The sequence below is a fragment of the Amblyomma mixtum genome, chromosome 1, assembly GCF_055824585.1.
Source record: "Amblyomma mixtum isolate Tamu chromosome 1, ASM5582458v1, whole genome shotgun sequence".
Lineage (NCBI taxonomy): Eukaryota > Metazoa > Arthropoda > Arachnida > Ixodida > Ixodidae > Amblyomma > Amblyomma mixtum.
In genome coordinates, this window is record NC_143012.1 from 107171754 (window position 1) to 107191084 (window position 19331).

Genomic DNA, 19331 nt, shown 5'->3' on the forward strand with positions numbered 1-19331 from the left:
ATTTCGCTTACTGTTGCGATTGGCCAGCGAAGTAATACAGAACGCCGCGAACCGCGGCCCAGTGTTAGCAGCTGCTGTTTTTTTAAGTTGTATCCTACTATAGGCACGGTGGTGCTGATGAAAACAAAGCGGATAAAAAGAAAGACGTTTTTTATACTCATCCAGAGCGAAAAAAGTCGTTATTGTGGATATTTTTATCGTTGATGTTAAGATAGCAGAAGAACACGAAACAAATGTATTAAATATCTTGCTCAAATTGGCAAACGATGATGATGATGACAGCAGACGAACAGGTCAACCGAGCGTCCTCAACGGCCAATAAGCTAACGAAAGTTGGCGCACGCTGCTCCATAGGACCCCGCCATATGTGCAGATCTGTTGTTCAGTAGGTCTTGGGAATGACGCCCTTTTCAAGCAGCCGGATAGCTGACGTGGCCCCATGTTGCTCGACAAACTGCGAAGTGGCTTCCAGAACTAGCGGTGAAGGGTAATGCGGCCAATCCGTGGGGAGGCAGAAGGTGTCAAACGGCTCTGTAAAGTAGGCTGCGGCGCCGCTCTCCCAGACGTTCATTTTCGGCCCTTCCATGAAATAGGGTCGACTCGGTGCTGGCCCAGGATAAGCAGCAGCAGCACCTGTACAAGCGGCATTCGTGAGTAGGGATGCATAGCAGCAGTGTCGTGGCCAACAGGGACAGCAGGAATGATGCCCTTTTTAAGCAGCCGGATAGGTGACGTGGCCCCATCCCAGTAAAAAAAAATCAATGGGCCCAATTGGGAAACCAATTAGAATGAAATGGTGCCAATTGGGAGGTCAGTGGGTTCAATTGGGCAGCCCGTTGGTCCACTTGGTTTTGTCATTCCCAATGGGTCACCCAACTCACTCTAGGCAGCATTTCAAATCAGACAGGTGGTCAAGAATATTAGACACAAATAGCCAGCACACGATTGCATTTATTTACATAGCATATAATGTGGATCCAAAGAATAATGTGTTCACAAGATCATAAATTTGATACCAAAAAATGTCAAACTGAAGTAAAACATGAAAGTGAGACAATAGCATATATACATTCAGCAATAAATCATGCAAAAGCGAAAACTACTAACATAGTAACAGCACTCAGATTGAAAGATATTTACAAAGAGGCTTCAGACAAATTTTAACAAGAAATCTGCCCCATCCAGTTTGCAATACAAGATGAACACAATTTATGGCCAGACAAATGGTGTAACCGATGAGTGAATTTCTTCAAACAACTTCTGTATCAGAAGCAATGACAATTTGTTGCAAAAATTTCAGGTTTTGTAGCACAAAGGATCGGTGCAGTGAGATGACTGCACACAAAAGATCACACGAAAATGAAACTATGCAGCAAAAGAAAGTGCACAGGCAGCACTCTATGAAATGCACAGTTAGCAAAGGATGGCTTAAAAACTTTTGCTTGTCCTTTCCTTTTCTTGTCCCATCCGCCGTAGTGGCTCAGTGGTTATGATGCTTGGCTGCTGACCCGAAAGACGCGGGTTCGATCCCGGCCGCGGCAGTCGAATTTCAATGGAGGCGAAATGCTAGAGGCCCTTGTACTGTGCAATGTCAGTGCGCGTTAAAGAACCCCAGGTGGTCGAAATTTCCGGAGCCCTTCACTACGGTGTCTCTCATAGCCCGAGTCTTTTTGGGACATTAAACCCCATAAACCAAATTAAACCAAACCTTTTCTTATCCCATATCACCTAAAGGACCACAGTCCACTCTGCTAGACTATATGCGCACTACAACTTCGCTCACTCCACTGTTCCTTGCCAATTATTCTGTGTGTACCGAGCATCATAGAGATCACAAGCTATCGTACTATCATGCAATGATGCACTGCACAGCCCTTAAGTTTCCTGAACCACAAGTGCAGAGCAACCCATGGAGGCTCTTCCTGGTCGCTAATTCCTTTCATCGGAGTCTAGCACTCCCATGCATGTGCTTTTGCCGCTGTCCGGTGATCTGACATATCAAGAAGGCAGAGGTCAATTTATGTGAGCAGTGCACGATTGTGCAAGATAGTTAGCACTGTTTAGAAATGTCACAATTTCAGCTGCGAGTTCAGAAGAACACAAAAAAATGTCATTTTCCAAACACTGCTTCATTACTCTGAATTGAAAATATGTGGTAAGATTCAAACTGAACAATACATTCTATTGAACTGTTAAAAATTTTTAATATTTCTGCACTTCTACTTTCCCCAACGCTGTAATGGAAACAGTTTGTACAAGTTAAAAATGATGGCTGATGTTGATTATGCTAATGTTTTTAATGATACTTGTGCAGTTGTGGCACAAAAATAGAGCCAAAAATTGATTTTGTAGCAGCATGTAGCAGGATTTGCCATTTGGAAAAGCAGCTCACCACTGCTAGATTGTTAGCAAGTTGACAATGCATGAGACTGCCTTACATTCTTTAGTCAACCACAGGTAGTCTTAATTCACTGAACGTGCACAACATAGGACACATCAAGCACTCTGAAAAAAAAAACAAAACATCTAAGAGTTCACTGACAGATATTTGTGAGTTGACTAGTGACAGTGCCAATAAAAGAGTTCCACAACTTTACAGTGCCAGTTTATGGTCATATGACAGGGTTAATTGGAGAGACATGGGAGAGGCCTTTGCCCTGCAGTGGGCATAGTCAGGCTAATAATGATGAATTTGGCCCCATTTAGGTTAAGGAAACATACAGAATGCCCCTGTGTGATGTCAGCGCACGTTAAGGCTGCAGGTGGACCCATCCATGAAGCATATGTCGTCGTCTGCAAATGGAGAACCCCAAGCGGTCCAAATTTATCCAGAGCCCTTAACTGCAATGTCTCTCATGTCTTAGTCTCTTTGGGATGTTCCATAATTTGATTTTTAAGAGTATTAGCTCTTACTACTTACGTTTGCCAAGAATGCGTCTGTCTGTAATGGTCAAATTGATCAAAACAGTTATCATGTGACCACACTATGTCACATAGCAAAAGCGGGCGCGTAGCGGCGCCTAATTTGATAACTATACTTTCGATCCGTTATATATGTGCCAGCATAGTGGCCACCGATATGAGACTCCCCGGCAGCACCATTTGCATAAAATTTGGAGGCCGCCAATTTGACGCAGAATGTTCCAAGTGGTGTCAAATGACTTGGCATGTTCCCGAGGATAAAATTACTAAAAGATGAAACTCAAAATGTGTGGGATTCACTCCGACGACCCTTCTCCCCCAAACCGTGCATTCTGACTACCTTCAGATGGCCATTACGGCCGAACCGTTTGTCACAGGGGGTTCCAGATAGTGTCAAACAATTCGACGTTTTGTGATGCACACGTTGTAAAATTAATGAACTAATATAACGAGGAAATATACCAGATACAGCTAAGGTAACTGGAAGCTGCATAGTAGTGCAAAATCCATCGGGTAGATGGTGCTGCTTGGGTTTTAGAAAGGACGGTTCCAGAGAGAATGGATTTTGGATTTCACCTTCTCCTCGTTTACTGAGCACACTTGAAGCTGCTGCAGCTAATGCCCATAAGTCGAACAATGAGGCAATGTTGGCAGAGAATTTTTTTTTTCTGCAAAAACATTTAAAATTTTCTCAAAACGTGAATGAGCTCGGAACTGCAGCTACATATGTGTTATGAAGTTCCATGAGTACACAAACTCTCTCAATATTTGATGCTGGCAGAACAAGCACGTCCGGCTCTTCTGCCACAACCTTCAGAAGATGCCTCATAGTTACCATCGAATATTTTACTGGAATGCACTTGAGTTTCTTGAGGAGGACGTAAGTTTTGGAGTCACCACCACGAATATGTTTTTCAAGGATGGCAAATGAGCCATCAGTCAATTAAACAACATAATTATTTGTTCGCTTATTCAGCGCATACCCCCTGACAGTAAAAACTGATCCTTTCATGAGTATTCTAGCATACTGATTAGAATTTGCAGGTATACTGAATTCAGCTCCAACTTGACGGCCTGGTTGTTTGTATTCAGTCCCATTTCCGAAGAAGCGGATGCCGTCACTGGAGCGAACACTCTTTTTGGTAAATGCTGCGTCAAGAGAGGTGCAAAACTGCACTACCCGTTGGTCGACAGCAAGCTGGGTTAGCTGTTGAGCTACATCCTCCATTTGCAAACGACGACACACTTGATGAGGGATTCCATTTGCTGCCTTCACAACCTCCTTTAGGCTGCCATTCCCCGACTCAAAAGGGAAGGCTGAATGAGCCCACAGTGGCCCCCAGTGCCGAACACTCTTCACAATGTGTGTGAGCTGATGCATATTATAAGTCATAAATTGTTTCCCATATAGAATTTCCGCACGTATGTGGAACTCCATGAGAAGCTCCGCTGCCATGTCAATTTCAGAGGCCTCAATGTTGCATTTTAACATAATATGGAGGGCTTCGACTAAGCATGCCCAGTGTTGTAGATGTGTTTTTGACAGAATGCCATCATGCACTGGGGTGCTGTAGAATAATATCCAGTTTTCAAGTTCTTTGGCTTTCCACCATCTGCGCTCTTTGGTCGGTCTCAGCATGCGTCTGACTATTTTCGGAGGCTGCATGGCCATTAACCTTTGGCCAATTCTCTCTTGCTCATGGCTGATTGAATGCTGGCAATTGGATGACTGAAGCCATATATCTAACAACTGACGGCTGATTCCGAGCAGAATGCAGTGCATATAGTCTGGAACAAAACTTGACACTGTGTCAAAGTATGGCAGAGCAATCAAAGGCGATATAGTTTTTACACCATGGATGGGCTTAATTTCTTTTTCTGCATCCTCCATGTCGATTAGCATTTGCTTTTCAGTGCGGTCAATAGGATCTACACTAAGTACAGGGTACCGCATTGAGCACCCAGCCCATTCCCCTTCTTGGAGGCGCCAACTGCAACCAAAATACCCATTGAATTGGGTAACTCCTTGCATTGGTGCCCGCGCAACAGAATCGACAGCACAGCACACACAGAAAGCCTTGAATTTCTTAGTTTTTCCTTGACGCTCTAGGGTGAAACCCTCATTACTTAAATGATTCATGGCATCAAAAAATGCACCTTGGAATAATGCCATGTCTTCCATGCCATGTCTTCCATGGCTTCCATGCCATGGAAGAAAAAGAAAATGGCGCTAAGGTAAAGCTGGTCTTTGATAAAATTAGCATTGATAGTGTTATGTTTGCTTGGGATGCCCAGAAAGGAGAGCGTGTCAGATTGGTCAATAAGAAAAATAACTGACAGAAAACGCATGATCCTACATCCTTGAAAATCTTAAACTTTAACTGCAGAAGTGTAATCAATAAAGTAACCGAGCTTGAAGGGCTCCTTTTTACTAACGATTCAGACATTGCTGTGCTGTAGAAGAACTGCAGATTGAGCTAGTTGGTGTAGATTCATAGTGATGGTTCAACAGCGCAAACACAAACAGACCAAGAAGGAGACAAGACACACACAGCGCTGAACTTACAACTGATTTTTCATTATGAAGAAGCATGTCATAATATACACACACGAAAACAACACACATGAAAAAACTGCGCACATGCGCAATGTCAACAATCTCATAGTACTAAAAAAGGTAAAAACCGCTTTAAAAGCACGTGTGTATCCACAGAACCACTATCCACTGTGTAGCATTTTCATTTCCCTTACATATAATGTTACAGATGGCGCACTCACGCACCCTTTATCTTTCCTGTTAATGTGAAAGGCTTCAGCAATTTCTCTAGTGCGCTGGTCAGAATGACGAAACAACACATCAGTGTCACCAAAAAAACGGCGTGCATTCGCATGTGAAACAGTGCTTTGCTAGGTTTGTTTCCTTGTTCTTTAAAGAATTAGCGTGCTCCATGAGCCGCACGTTAATACAGCGGCCAGTCTGGCCGATGTAGGTTAGGCCGCAGGACAAGGGGATCAGATAAACTACGCCAGTCTTACAGGGAACATATCTTGTCACATGATTGATGTTGCAAGCATCTCTTGTGCGCCCCTCATGCCTTCTTTGAACCGCCGCTCCCACTCTTTCTAGCTTGTTAGGAGCAGAAAACAGAACTTCTACCCCATGCTTGCTCCCCACTTTCTTAATCCGGTGCGACAGCGCGTGGACATATGGCATAACCACTATCTTCCTTCTTCCTTCTTCCGATCCCTTCTGCTGCCCAGACGTGTCTGCAGGCGATTTCAGTGCACGGAGGACTTTTCCTGCACTCGAGACGAGACGAGCACTGAATCCGGGAAACCAGATTCCCTACATCTGTTTGCCTGGGCTAAAAGACTAGACATCATTTTATGACCACAAGATTTCTTCACTGCCATGCCTAAGCATCCCGTAACAATACCACTTTTTACGATCTTAGAATGAAAGGACTTGTAATTTAAAAGGGGCTTTTCACTCCTAGGCGAATACTGCCAACAGACATGATTGGGTTCGAAAGACAACTTTAAATCAAGGAATTGCAAGTCTGTTTCTTGAGGGACTTCATGTGTGAACGTCAGTCCCGACCCATTACGTGCAAAAACATCAAGGACATTTGAAACAAAATCCGGATTCACGGACCTAGCTAGCACTAAGAAATCGTCCACGTAACGGAAAATGCGTATGCAGCATCCGGCCAAATCACTCTCAATTTTCATATCAACCCGGCTTAGATAAATGTTGCTTAGAACGGGTGCTACCTTGGATCCGTGGATCCCAAGCATGCAGAAACTTTACGCCTAGGACCCAAGTTTTGCCTAGAATCTGGCATGAGAACTGTTGAAAGGTTGGCGCTTGCACGAGATGTGTCTTCCAAAGCCCCAGCTGAAGACAGATCTAAGTGTGAGTCTGAGTGCATTGATGCCGTTTCTAGATGCGCTAGCTCCAAAGGGAAGTTTAAGCAGTTTCGCTCATTAGTCAACTATCTCTGCGATAATCGCTTGCGCACTGTCCAGTCGGATAAAGAAGGCTTTTTCGTACTAATGTCGGAGGACCAGTTTTCTGAGAAGGCTCGTGAAGCGGTTATGAAGAACTTCAAAAGTGTTGCTAGGAATCCTGCCCAGTGTAAGCAGAAGGCGGTGACTTTACTTAAGAAGTTAAAGTTAGAAGGTATAGCTAAGAAGGTGAAGGAAAGTGAACGCTCGGTCCTAGAAATTTTCTTTAGTGCTAAGACGCACAAACCTAACGTTCCTTTCCGGGCAATCATCTCGGAGCACAATTCATGGCAGTTGGCTGTGTCTACCTATCTTTGTCGTCACTAGTCGTCACTTCGCGTGAAGGATCCGTTTCTCGTACCCAATTCTGAGGCAGTTGCTGAATTCCTCCGAAATGAGAGCCCGGCACAATGCGCTGGTTTTAGCGTGGATGTGGTCGATTTGTTTTATTCTCTTCCGCACTTTCAACTTATCCAGTATGTTCAGCAATGTATTACGGAGGACAACGATGAATACGTGTTCCAAAATGAGTGTGGAATTACAACGGGATCCTTTTTAGAAGGATCCCGAAGAAGGACTGTTGTTATCTTACTACTTGAGTAACACGTTGGTTGAAATCTAGAAGAGTGCGGTGAGGGGCTAGTTGGTACGACATTATGAGAACAAAGAATAACTGCGCAAAAGGACGGGACAAGAGAAAGAGAACCACACGGGACAAACGCAGACTGACAACTGATTTATTCCACCTACTCCTCTTTCCTTCAGCAGCAAAGCGCATGCGCACCAACCACAAAAACAAAAAACAGAAGCGACACTCATCTCGTGGAATCAAGGAACTCGAACTCCTTGCGGTACAGGTGTACTGAAGCATCGCTATTGCACTTATCAGGCCCTAACCTCGCGATTTCCAAGGCCTCGATAATTTCTCGTTCTTTCTTATCCCTCGAGCGTCCGATAATCTTAGTCCTATCGAGAAGCGGATTACAATCTCTGTCATCATGCTTGCAAGTGTGACAATGCTAAGGCAGATGCTGCCCCCTTGAATCTTCTAAGGAATTTGCGTGCTCTAATAATCTAATGTTGACGCAGCGGCCAGTTTGCCCTATGTAGAACCTACCACAACTCAGGGGAATCTGGTAAATTACATTGCATGTACACTGGACGAACTTATTCCTGTGGTTAATGCCACACTCAACCTTCTTTTGCTTATCTTTTCTCGCCAAATTGCACAAACGCGACAACTTGCAAGGTGCAGAAAAAATGACGTCAACGCCGAATTTTCCGGCGACTCTCTTGAGGCCGTGCGAGACCCTGTGAACATAGGGCATAACTTCATACTTCCGCCTCTCCTGTGCATCCGCCCCCAGAGGTTTTGAGTTTTGGCGGAAGGACTTCAACAGGGACTCAGCGACAGCCTGAAGAAGGGCCAGCGGAAAACCAGCAGACCTAAGGCGATCAACCTGAGCCTCAAAGCTAATCTGAACTTTATGTGGACAGGACTTGGCTAATGAAGCCCTGAGGCAAGTTGATACAATACCCCTCTTGACCAGCTTCGAATGGCCGACAAAGAAGGAGGCTTTGTGGTTATGCCTCAGAAGCTTTTTAGTGACAAGGCCACGACATCTGTCTTAAAGAACTTTGAGAGAACAGATCTAAAGCCGTCTAAAGCAAAGGCAAAGGCGGTTGCACTGTTAAGGGATTTGAAACTCGACAAGCTAAAAAGTGAAGTGGGGAAAAACAAGGTCCTAGTGCTCACTGTGTTCTTCAGTGCCAAGAGCCACAAGATAGAATGCCCTTTTAGAGCCATTGTTACAGAAACTGGATCCTGGCAAGCTGTGGTCAGTCGCTACCTTCAGCGCCATCTGGGAAGTCTGGCACCCGACGATCCGTACAAGGTCAGCAGCTCAGACCGAGTGGCCGAAATGTTAGGGGATAGCCTCTGCGATGTTAACTCGGGCTTCTCGGTTGACATCGAAGAGTTGTTCTACTCCCTTCCCCACGATGACCTGTTCCGTGCAGTCCGGAACTGTATCGAACGTTCTGGTGCTGTGTCTTTCCAGAATGCGTGCGGTATTTCTGTTGAAGGTTTTTTGGAATTGCTTAAGGTTTATCTTACTTCAACGATTGTGAGTTTTCAGGAAAAATTTTACGTGCAAAAACGCGGAATTTGCATCGGGTCATGTGTAGCCCCAGTTTTATCGGAAGTCCTTTTAGCTGAAATTGACCGCTCGCTATCGCGGGTACTATCTGACGACCGTATCGTTCGAGTTTTCCGATACATGGATGACTTTTTAATCCTTTTAAATATTGACCACAACGACGACTTGGCCCAGGTGGCAATGGAGGTTTTAGCATCTTTTAAGTCAGCCTTTCCGAGTTTTAATTTTACCATTGAACTTCCTGAAAACTCTTGTTTGCAATTCTTAGATTTAAAATTATTTTTTAACGATCCTGACCACCTCTGCTGGGCGTACATGCCTAGGTCGAAAAAAGGCACTCTTGCCCTTTAACTCGTGCCATTCGAAGCTGGTCAAGAGGGGTATTGTATCAACTTGCCTCAGGGCTTCATTAGCCAAGTCCTGTCCACATAAAGTTCAGATTAGCTTTGAGGCTCAGGTTGATCGCCTTAGGTCTGCTGGTTTTCCGCTGGCCCTTCTTCAGGCTGTCGCTGAGTCCCTGTTGAAGTCCTTCCGCCCAAACTCAAAACCTCTGGGGGCGGATGCACAGGAGAGGCGGAAGTATGAAGTTATGCCCTATGTTCACAGGGTCTCGCACGGCCTCAAGAGAGTCGCCGGAAAATTCGGCGTTGACGTCATTTTTTCTGCACCTTGCAAGTTGTCGCGTTTGTGCAATTTGGCGAGAAAAGATAAGCAAAAGAAGGTTGAGTGTGGCATTAACCACAGGAATAAGTTCGTCCAGTGTACATGCAATGTAATTTACCAGATTCCCCTGAGTTGTGGTAGGTTCTACATAGGGCAAACTGGCCGGTGCGTCAACATTAGATTATTAGAGCACGCAAATTCCTTAGAAGATTCAAGGGGGCAGCATCTGCCTAAGCATTGTCACACTTGCAAGCATGATGGCAGAGATTGTAATCCGCTTTTCGATAGGACTAAGATTATCGGACGCTCGAGGATAAGAAAGAACGAGAAATTATCGAGGCCTTGGAAATCGCGAGGTTAGGGCCTGATAAGTGCATTAGCGATGCTTCAGTACACCTGTACCGCAAGGAGTTCGAGTTCCTTGATTCCACGAGATGAGTGTCGCTTCTGTTTTTTGTTTTTGTGGTTGGTGCGCATGCGCTTTGCTGCTGAAGGAAAGAGGAGTAGGTGGAATAAATAAGTTGTCAGTCTGCGTTTGTCCCGTGTGGTTCTCTTTCTCTTGTCCCGTCCTTTTGCGCAGTTACTTTTTGTTCTCATAACGTTTGTTGAGTGGGATGGTCAACTTTATATGCAAAACTCAGGTGTGTGCATAGGTGCCAAGGTAGCACCCGTTCTATGCAACATTTATCTAAGCCGGGTTGATATGAAAATTGAGAGTGATTTGGCCGGATGCTGCATACGCATTTTCCGTTACGTGGACGATTTCTTAGTGCTACCTAGGTCCGTGAATCCGGAATTTGTGTCAAATGTCCTTGATGTTTTTGCACGTAATGGGTCGGGACTGACGTTCACACATGAAGTCCCTCAAGAAACAGACTTGCAATTCCTTGATTTAAAGTTGTCTTTCGAACCCAATCATGTCTGTTGGCAGTATTCGCCTAGGAGTGAAAAGCCCCTTTTAAATTACAAGTCCTTTCATTCTAAGATCGTAAAAAGTGGTATTGTTACGGGATGCTTAGGCATGGCAGTGAAGAAATCTTGTGGTCATAAAATGATGTCTTCTCTTTTAGCCCAGGCAAACAGATGTAGGGAATCTGGTTTCCCGGATTCAGTGCTTGTCTCGAGTGCAGGCAAAGTCCTCCGTGCACTGAAATCGCCTGCAGACACGTCTGGGCAGCAGAAGGCATCGGAAGAAGGAAGAAGAAAGAAGAAAGATAGTGGTTATGCCGTATGTCCACGCGCTGTCGCACCGGATTAAGAAAGTGGGGAGCAAGCATGGGGTACAAGTTCTGTTTTCTGCTCCTAACAAGCTAGAAAGAGTGGGAGCGGCGGTTCAAAAAAGGCATGAGGGGCGCAGAAGAGATGCTTGCAACATCAATCATGTGACAAGATATGTTCCCTGTAAGACTGGCGTAGTTTATCAGATCCCCTTGTCCTGCGGCCTAACCTACATCGGCCAGACTGGCCGCTGTATTAACGTGCGGCTCATGGAGCACGCTAATTCTTTAAAGAACAAGGAAACAAACCTAGCAAAGCACTGTTTCACATGCAAATGCACGCCGTTTTTTGGTGACACTGATGTGTTGTTTCGTCATTCTGACCAGGGCACTAGAGAAATTGCGGAAGCCTTTCACATTAACAGGAAAGATAAAGGGTGCGTGAGCGCGCGATCTGTAAAATTATCTGTAAGGGAAATGAAAATGCTGCACAGTGGATAGTGGTTCTGTGGATACACACGTGCTTTTAAAGCGGTTTTTACCTTTTTTAGTACTATGAGATTGTTGACATTGCGCATGTGCGCAGTTTTTTCATGTGTGTTGTTTTCGTGTGTGTATATTATGACATGCTTCTTCCTAATAAAAAATCAGTTGTAAGTTCAGCGCTGTGTGTGTCTTGTCTCCTTCTTGGTTTGTGTGTGTTCGCGCTGTTGAACCATCACTATTGATGTGCTAACCGAAACATGGTTACATGATGCAATTTTCGACAGTGAATTCGTGCCTACTGGTTACAATGTACTCCGGAAAGACCGTACTGGAAGAGGTGGCGGCGTCTGTATGATATACAAGAAATCATTACGAGTTTTAAGGATGCCTGACGTGCCTAATGTAGAGTGCATTTTCAGTAAAACATATTGTGGTACAATCAGGTACATTATAGGTGCGTTGTACAGGCCCCCTTCTCCTTCCATATCGGTTTTAAATGATTTGAAAACTTACATGAACACATATTTAAAACCTGGCGATCGGATAATTCTAGCTGGCGACTTTAATCTGCCTAATATTGACTGGCGCACGATGTCCCTCAAAAACCATAACGGCAAAACAGGTGATGCCATGTTGGACATAGCATTTGCATTTGATTTATCCCAACTTGTTGACGAGTACGCCAGGGTACACGATAGCGCTAAATCTATACTGGACCTTTTCTTCGTAAGCGGATCTATTAGTACTAAAACAAAATGCGAAATAATCCCAGGAATCTCCGATCACCAGGCCGTGTCCCTTACCTTATCTGATACCGCTATTGACAGGCATCCAAAGCAGTCATGTTTTCCTAACTTCTCACGCGCTGATGACACATCAATAATCGATACCTTATCCTTTTATTTTGATAGCTTTTCGAGGTCTACCGCAAATGTAGACGATCTGTGGATTTCTTTCAAGGATCTGGTTATGATGTGTATTAGCCGTTTTGTGGCAAGCATTGTTAAAAAGACAAAACGTGACAATCCCTGGATTTCCCGCACTTCAATACAAATGCGTAGAAAATTAAAAAAGTTGAAAAAGAAAAGGCAAGCAGTTGTCCATCCTGAAAGCCTGCTGGATAAAATTTCCGCTCTGTCAAGTCAACTACGAGGACAAGTAGCACTTGATAGAAAGAAAATTATTTTGGCGATTTGTTGCCTAATTTTATAACTAGCTCACCTGAAAAATTTTGGCGTACAATCTCATCAGTATCTAGGGATTCCCATGCATTTGAAATCAATGGCACATTAACACATGACGGCAAGGTAATATCAACCGCCTTTAACGAATACTTCAAATCCGTTTTTACTAAAGATAATGGCATACAACCTGTGTTCGAAACATGCTCACCTCCGATGCCTGATCTTGTCATCAGTGAACAGGGTATAACTAAAATGCTTTTGAATCTTAACGTAAAAAAATCCCTTGGGCCTGATAAAATACCCAATGCATTCCTAACGAGGTATGCAGAATGGGTGTCCAAGTATTTGTGTGTAATTTTTTCTAGGTCTCTAAATGAAGGACAGGTTCCGGGCGACTGGAGGACAGCCAGAGTCCAACCACTTCATAAAAATGGAAACAAACAGTACATTAATAATTACCGACCGATTTCATTAACATCGACAGTTTGCAAAATTATGGAACACATAATACACACCCACATTTCCCATTTTCTTGAACAACACAATTTTATTACAAATTTCCAACACGGATTCCGGAAAGGTTATTCTACTTGTACCGAATTAGTTCAGACTATACACGATTTTGCGAAAGCTATTAACAATAGTAGCCAAACAGATGCCATTTGTATGAACTTCTACAAAGCATTTGATAAGGTCTCTCACAAAAAACTGCTTTCCAAAATTAATAGCACACTCAGAAATAACAAAATCATTAATTGGATTTCAGCATATTTGAATAACCGTCAGCAATATGTCTCTTTTGGGGAACATTCCTCTCAAACTGTTTTTGTTGACTCTGGTGTCCCTCAGGGCTCAGTGCTTGGGCCACTCTTGTTTATCATTTACATTAACGACATCGTGAAAGACATTCCAGTTAATATTAAACTATATGCGGATGACTGTGTGCTATACTCCGAAATTAAAAACATGTCAGATCAGGTAAAACTTAATGAGGCTTTTCAGAAAATTAATGCCTGGTGTGATGCATGGCAGATGCCTATCAACTTTCAAAAAACCGTGTATATGAGAATCACTCACAAGAAAAGTCCACTGATGTTCCAATATTCATTTGATAACAACATTCTTTCCGAAGTCTCACACTACAAATATCTAGGGCTATGGATTACTAACAACCTTGACTTGACTAAACACATTGATCAAACTGTAAATAATGCAAACCGTAAACTTTTTTTTCTTAGGCGTGCATTGAAACTTTCCACACCCCGAGTTCTGCTTCTAGCGTATAAATCGATTGCCCTTCCAATATTAGATTATGCGGCAATAATCTGGGATCCATTCACCAAAAAAAAGTAAGTAAAATTGAAAAAATACAAAAGAAAGCAGTACGTTTTGTTTACAATAGCTATGGACGCACATCAGTAAGTGACCTCTTAAGCAGGGCTGCTTTAATATCTATAACTGAAAGGAATTGCGTTGCTCGACTTAAGTTCTTATACCAATTGGTCAAAGGTCATTTTAAAATTAACATTGATGGACTAATATCCTTCTCTTCAGGTTATTCTACAAGACAACGTCACAATCTTACAATCACCCCTTTCACCCAGCGTAATAACTGCTTTAAATATTCCTTTTTTCCGCGAACAGTAACGGAGTGGAATCAACTTACTAACGACGAAGTCCTACAGCTATCTGTAACATCATTCATCGGCAACCTCAGTGCACAATAATGTCCTCTGTCATGCATTCCCGTTTCCCATTTTTTTAACTGAATTTAATATTGTGATGTTTTGGTGCTCTTTCTTCATTTAATTAATTACCTGTTGCCCATGTTCACTGATGACTTGAAAGTAGTGTATTTATATGCCCCAAACCTGAGTATACTTTTTTGTTGTGTTACGTCATTGAGCCTTTCATTTTTGCTGTTGTGTTTTTGTTGCTTATTATTAATTTGTGGCCTTTGTACTTTTTTTCTTAATATTTGTACTTACCTATTTTCTGTATGCTCACCCTGCGAAAATCCTTTCCTGGGATTGCAGTATTAATAAATACTGCAATCCCAGGAAAGGATAAATAAATAAATAAATAAATAAATAAATAAATAAATAAATAAATAAATAAATAAATAAATAAATAAATAAATAAATAAATAAATAAATAAATAAATAAATAAATAAATAAATAAATAAATAAATAAATAAATAAATAAATAAATAAATAAATAAATAAATAAATAAATAAATAAATAAATAAATAAATAAATAAATAAATAAATAAATGTCTGGCTTTTGTTTCCGAAACCACAAGGCGGCTAGAACAAGCTTCGCCATCCTTTGCTCAACTGGCACTTCATTGACAATTAGCTGAATTGGCCAAATAGAAGTACCACTTGATTGAAAAAGCGGTGCGCCATCTGCATTTAATGAAAAACTAATCCTCGGTCCAATTTCTGCAGTTTTTGTAACAAAATCGCGGTACAGCTGTCCATCCCATATATCTGAAAGAGTGCTATTTTGGGGCAGCGATTCTGTCAAGTCTAATAATTCACAATTGTTCAGTAACTTCTGCAGCTGAGACTCAATATCTAAGAGTACAAAGAATGGTATGTCTTCAAGTTTGGAAACTTTGATTACATTGCTGCATTCTGGGCACTCAAAAGATGAATTTGTATCAATGTTGCTTATATATGTGCAAAGCAATTAGGACAAAAAGAGTGAAAAATCATTGATGTCCCAGACTGCTCAAGCAGTTTGATAAGCCTGTACTGGGAGTGATTGGGCGCTCAAAGAAACTGTTGATCAATTCTATAAGGCTTGTGAGCCCTGTTAGGGATAGCTCACATATTTTTAAGGCATATTTGAGCACCATCAGAAGAGCATCCCCCTTTGTCACAACTACTTCTTCATTGATGAGCTCTTCAAAAAGATGGCTAAACGAAGAGTTTTCGCCAGGCCCAGGTTCCTTGTCAGGTTGTTCAGGTAGCGACTCCTGAAATGAAAATTATGATTTAGAAGGTCTGAACATAGCGATGCTTAAATGGTGCCTGCTCAAACAAGATAAAAAGAACTACACCTTTTAACGACATTTCACCCGAAAAAGCCGACAAAAGTTAACAGCAGGTGAAATAACTTGAACAGCTGACAATTACAACTGTCTACTTCAAGTGATTTCCAACCTTTAAGAGCTACTTACTGACAGTGGCAGCAGCTTTAATTTTTCAGACAGATCATAAAAAAATGATGTGATCACTTCTGGAGCTCTAAAAAGGAAACTCTAGCCCCTATGTCACGGCCTCTGGATGGAAGCGGGTGCGCTTCCACTGAGCGATCGTGCCCGCGGTTTACTCGAAAGCTACTAACCTCGCTGTCATACACTGATGAAGATCCATTCGTATCCTGTTCTTGTGGAGTTTCTGCACATCTACTGCCATCAAGGGATGCAGGTTCACCCCCCATTTGTGTTGCTGCGTCATAATCGGCAGCATCGGAATCTATTTCTTCAGTCCCGCTACTGTCGCTGCTAGCCAGACCTGCGGGAACACCACCTAGAGCGGAGTCTTCTTCCCAAGGCGAGGGGTCATCTTGAGACGACAAGGCTGCGTCTGAAGTTCCCTGCGACAATACAAGCATATTTTTAAGTCGCGCGTGTACGCTCTGTCCTAAATATTGTCTAAAGATATACAGAATGAACTTACAGCACGTTGGTGGCGGGCGCGCGCGGTAGACCGAGGAAGATGAAAATCTGCAGCCGGGCTCAAGTAGGCTTTGTAAGGTCCTCGCTTTCTGAAAACGCATGAAAACTTTATCTACTGCATTCCAAACTGTGTGTTGTGTTGGGTTTATTGGCGCATAAGCAGCTAAGGCTATCATGCGCCAAGAACAAGGTATGGAAAGATTGGCTTGAGCAGAGTGTGACAACAAAGTTGATAAAAACGGTGGTGTAAAGGGCCTAAAAGTTATTTTTATTACCTGGCTGATTAAATACAAACTTTTTAGAAATGGCTGTTTGCAGAAGCTTTTAAAAGTTGGTTAACCTCTGTGGACATCCTTGGCTTGCCAATGATCTCGAGGTCCCCAACTACTCAGATAAAAACCTCAGCCTCCTTCTCAGGACTGAGAAAGTGGCTGAGGTGTATCGTTCTAAGTAGAGAAGCACAGGGTCGCAACATGACAGGTTTTGAAGAACACCGGCTTCCCTTAAAAAGCTAAAAACATCAAGTATACTAACGAGTGCATATTCAGCTAAAATCAACGCTGGATGAAATGGGATATGTTCTTTGTAAAATGTAGCAAAATATTTTTTTCTTAATGATTCAAGTTTTGTGCATGATAGTAGTATGTGGCTTACGGTAAGTTCATGTCCGCATTGCTCGCAAACAGGTTTGTCTTTCTTTGTTAGCAGGAAGTTGTGTGTGAGATGTGTGTGTCCTATACGGAGACGGCATAAAATAACTTCGATCAATCGTTTTTGGTGTGAGCATGATTTCCATTCGTCTAGAATGGGTTGTACTAAATGTAGCTTATTATTTGTTTCGATATTCTATTGCGACTGCCATTTATTTCTTAATTTGCACTGCACCAACTTCATACCATCTTTGTAGGGAATGTACACTTTCTTTATTTCTTTATTTCGAGCTTTTCCAGCACATTCATCTGCTTTCTCATTTCCAGCGATTCCAATGTGGCTGGGAACCCAGCAAAATTTTATGTCTTGTCCCTGTATTGTGGCGCTTGTTATGTTATGTATGATATCCCCGATTAGTGGTGTGACTGCATTGCTATGGTGAAGTGAGGTTAGTATGCTCAGAGAATCAGTGTAAATGATACTGTTCTGAATGTTCTCATTTATTATTTTTTTTACAGCCATCAAGACTGCGTAACACTCGGCGGTGAAAATGGATGTACACCCAGGTAGCCGTACTATTTTTTCCCAATTATTCTGAACTACAGCACTTCCCATGTAGTGCGCCGATTTTGATCCATCGGTATAAAATGCTTCGTATTCTCCGTATTTTTCGTTGAGTGCTAAATATTCTTGTAATATCTGTTCATGTGGTGTATGTTTTTTCCGAAATTGTGTTAATGTGAAGTCGCACACAGATGGTAGGCAGTACCAAGGCGGGAGTGGATCAGGTTTGCGGGCAATATTAGGTAATATGTTCATTATGTCTAGTTCTTGGCATTTCTCTTCAAAGCGGAGAAGAAGTGGTCTGATTGCTAGAGGTTTGTTGGTAAATAGTGTTCGGGATGGGCACTTTGTAACGAGTGGGTAACAGATGTGTTTAGGCTGGGAACGGATCTTTAAAATGTATGAGCATGTGAGCATTGTTCGTCTGTCTGCAAGTGGTGGTTCATTGGTTTCCACGTAAAGGCTTTTTATGGGTGATGTCCTGTAAGCACCAGTTGAAATACGCAAACCCATATTGTGCACAGGGTCCAGTCGCTTCAAGTACGATGGCCTTGCTGATCCATACACTATGCAGCCATATTCTAAAACGGAACGTACTACAGATCGATAAATCTGTAGAAGGCATACCCGATCAGAACCCCAGTGTTTGCGTGAAAGGACTTTAAGTATGTTCAGTGATAGCGACGCTTTCTTCTTTAGTGCGTTTATGTGAGGCAGGAAAGTAAGCTTTTTATCGAAGGTGATGCCTAGAAATTTGTGTTCCTTTTTTAAAGGCAGTGTGGTTTGGTTTAGGTGTAATGTGGGATCTGTGTGCAAGCCTCATTTGAGTGAAAAAAGTAAGGCTACTGTTTTCTGTGGTGAGAACTGGAAACCATTCTTTTCTGCCCATGTTGCCAGTTTGTTGATTGTAAGTTGTACTTGTCTTTCACATGTAGATATATTGGAAGATGTGCACGCTATCTGAAGATCCTCAACATAGACTGAATATGTTATGGACCTTGGTATTATTTTGTTAAGAGAATTCATTTTTACAATAAAAAGAGTTGTGCTTAAAATACACCTTTGAGGCACTCCATTTTCCTGAATAAAATCCCTCGAAATGGTTGAGCCTAGACGGACCTTAAATGAACGGTTAGATAAAAAGTCTTTAATGGAGTTCAGTATTCTGCCACGGATGCCAAGCTCAGCTAAGTCCTGGAGAATCCCGAACCTCCAGGTTCGGGAACCTCATATGCCTTTTCTAAATCAGAAAAGACGCTAAGACAGTGTTGCTTGTGTATAAAAGCTTCTCTGACAGTATTTTCAAGGCGGACTAGGTGGTCTGTAGTGCAGCATCCCTTTTTAAATCCACACTGATGGATATCAAGAAGTTCACCAGATTGAAGAACAAAGGCTAGTCTTATATTTAGGACACTTTCGAAGGATTTGGCAAGGCAACTGGTCAGGGCTATGGGTCTATAACTGCTAGGAGAAGTTGGGGGTTTACTAGGCTTAAGAAGCGGTACAATAATAGCTTTGTTCCAGGCTTCCGGTATTTTTCCAGATATGAAAATTGTGTTAAAGAATCTTAAAAGTGCGTCCACGGCTGGCTCGGAAAGATGTGCAAGTATTTCATAATGTATTTCGTCGGGTCCTGGAGCAGTTTTTTTTTTCCGGCAGACAGTACTTTGTTGATTTCTTGGAGGGTAATTAGACTATTGTACTTTTCATTTGCGCCTCCACTTGTTGGGAGCCTCTGTTTTTCAGCTGTGTTTTTGTATTTTAAAAAAGACTGTCTATAGTGAGAT

At 42.5% G+C, this 19331-nt stretch overlaps 1 pseudogene; it reads right to left on the minus strand.

Annotated features, from left to right (window-relative positions):
• Positions 1-3525: 3525 nt before the first annotated feature.
• On the minus strand, positions 3526-16091 carry LOC149367467 (uncharacterized; annotated as a pseudogene).
• Positions 16092-19331: the final 3240 nt, after the last annotated feature.